Source organism: Bos javanicus, chromosome 15, assembly GCF_032452875.1.
Source record: "Bos javanicus breed banteng chromosome 15, ARS-OSU_banteng_1.0, whole genome shotgun sequence".
In the NCBI taxonomy this organism is placed as follows: Eukaryota; Metazoa; Chordata; class Mammalia; order Artiodactyla; family Bovidae; genus Bos; species Bos javanicus.
The window spans coordinates 49,297,612-49,300,669 of record NC_083882.1 but is presented as its reverse complement, the minus strand read 5'-3'; the positions used below and the strand labels follow the sequence as shown (position 1 = coordinate 49,300,669).

General features: G+C 40.7%; 1 pseudogene; it reads right to left on the bottom strand.

Annotated features, from left to right (window-relative positions):
* Nucleotides 1-230: 230 nt before the first annotated feature.
* LOC133261318 (olfactory receptor 52E2-like) lies at nucleotides 231-1,504 on the bottom strand (annotated as a pseudogene).
* Nucleotides 1,505-3,058: the final 1,554 nt, after the last annotated feature.

Below are 3,058 nucleotides of genomic sequence, written 5' to 3'. Positions count from 1 at the left end.
GTCCACCTTCCAATAATCATATAGAATGTTCACTCACTCACACTATTTAGAATTCAAAGGTTATTGTCTCACTCCCTAAATAGATGAGATCCACATTTAAAAGACATCCTTTCCAGTAAGTAATCATGGCTGCACCTATTTGCCATTTTCAAGGCCTCTCTTCATTTCTCAGATGTATACATGTTAACATTTAATCTTTTGGACCAAAACTGGAGGTATTCATTTGCTATTTATTTTGGGATGAATATTCTGAGCACTCTTTCATGAATCTGCTTGGTCCTAACTCCATAGATGACAGGGTTAAGCATTGATGGAATAACCACATAGAGATTGGCCAGAAGAATATGGATGTAGCAGGGAACATTTCAGCCAAACCAATGTGTCGTAAAAGAGAAGAGGGTTGGGGTATAAAAGGTTAGACTTATGCATACATGGGAACCACGGGTGCTGAGAGACTTGAGTCTGACCTCACAGGAGGAGAGATGGAAAACAGCATGAAGAATCTGAACATAGGAGAGAGCAATGGCCATTATGTCAAATCCCAGGAGAGCAATGGTCCCCAGACCATATATGATGTTGACCCTGATCCTTGCACAGACCAGATGAACAAGACCCATGTTCTCACAGTACATGTGGGGGATGACTTGGTGTCCACAAAAGGGCAGTTGCAAGATGAGGAATACAAAAGGAAATACACAGAGGACTGATCTCCCTATCACCCCCAAACCAGTAAGAGATACTATCATGTTAGTAAGGATTGTGCTGTAATGAACAAGTGAACAAGTGAAGGTGCTCAGTCATGTCCGACTATTTGCAACCCCATGGACCAGAGTCTACCAGTCTCCTCCATACATGGAATTTTCCAGGCAAGAGTACTGGAGTGGATTGCCATTTCCTTCTCCAGGGGATCTTCCCAACCCAGGGATTGAACTCAGGTCTCCTGCATTATAGGCAGATGCTTTACTGACTGAGCCACCAGGGAAGCCCCGTCAGAAATGGTGTAATGAAGGTTACAAATAGCTACATAACGACCATAAGTCATGGCAAGAAGGACTCCATGTCAGTAAAGATGTGAATGAAAAACATTTGAGTGAGTCAGACATCAAAAATTATCTCCATGCAGCTGAACCAGAATATGCCCAGCATCTTAGGGATGGTGGCTGTGGACAGCCCCACGTCAATGGTAGCCAGAATAGCCAGGAAGCAGAACATAGGCTGGTGAATGTTGTGCTCAGTCTGAATGACAAACAGGATGGTGAAGTTGCCTATGAGTGTGATCAGATACACAGCACAAAAAGGAAAGCCAATCCAGATGTGAATGTTTCTCAGTCCTGGGATTCCCAGCAACAGGAAGGAGGAGGGGTGAAACTCGGTGCCATTGGAAAGAGGCATCTTGCTTGTGGTTTCATATAATGAGTTCATTGCAGATGTGTGCTGATCCATGTTGGGAGGTCCCGGTCTGTTACCATGATGTTTACCAGTACTGGAAAGAAGGAATTATCTGTTTATCTCCCCCCACCCAAAAAAAAAAAACTCTTCAGTAAACTTTTTGTTGTTGCTGTTGTTTTACCAGATTGACTGAAATCTTCTACTTTAAGAAAACTTATATTAAAGATCTAAACGTAAGACCAGAAACTATAAAACTCCTAGAGGAGAACATAGGCAAAACACTCTCTGACATACATCACAGCAGGATCCTCTATGACCCACCTCCCAGAATATTGGAAATAAAAGCAAAAATAAACAAATGGGACCTAACTAACCTTAAAAGCTTCTGCACATCAAAGGAAAATATTAGCAAGGTGAAAAGAGCCTTCAGAATGGGAGAAAATAATAGCAAATGAAGCAACTGACAAACAACTAATCTCAAAAATATACAAGCAACTCCTACAGCTCAACTCCAGAAAAATAAATGACCCAATCAAAAAATAGGCCAAAGAACTAAATAGACATTTCTCCAAAGAAGACATACAGAGGGCTAACAAACACATGAAAAGATGCTCAATATCACTCATTATCAGAGAAATGCAAATCAAAACCACTATGAGGTACCATTTCACACCAGTCAGAATGGCTGCGATCCAAAAGTCTACAAGTAATAAATGCTGGAGAGGGTGTGGAGAAAAGGGAACCCTCTTACACTGTTGGTGGGAATGCAAACTAGTACAGCCACTATGGAGAACAGTGTGGAGATTTCTTAAAAAACTGGAAATAGAACTGCCTTATGATCCAGCAATCCCACTGCTGGGCATACACACTGAGGAAACCAGAAGGGAAAGAGACACGTGTACCCCAGTGTTCATCGCAGCACTGTTTATAATAGCCAGGACATGGAAGCAACCTAGATGTCCATCAGCAGATGAATGGATAAGAAATGGATAATACACAATGGAGTATTACTCAGCTATTAAAAAGAATACATTTGAATCAGTTCTAATGAGGTGGATGAAACTGGAGCCTCTTATGCAGAGTGAAGTAAGCCAGAAGGAAAAACACCAATACAGTATACTAACACATGTATATGGAATTTAGAAAGATGGTAACAATAACCCTGTGTACAAGACAGCAAAAGAGACACTGATGTATAGAACAGTCTTATGGACTCTGTGGGAGAGGGAGAGGGTGGGAAGATTTGGGAGAATAGCATTGAAACATGTAAAATATCATGTATGAAACGAGATGCCAGTCCAGGTTCGATGCACGATACTGGATGCTTGGGGCTAGTGCACTGGGACAACCCAGAGGGATGGTATGGGGAGGGAGGAGGGAGAAGGGTTCAGGATGGGGAACACATGTATACCTGTGGCGGATTCATTTTGATATTTGGCAAAACTAATACAATTATGTAAAGTTTAAAAATAGAATAAAATTAAAAAAACATAATTGGAGTTTAAATAAAACTGAATTTTATTACTCTAAATCTTTGTTTCATAAAAACAAGAGAGGGAGGGAAGGAAGACGAGACTGAAAAGTAGGATATTGAATAATCTTGAGAATAATTCTACTAGAATTTCTTCTTTGTGACACATCATTGATTATGCCCTATAGCTTTAAAATG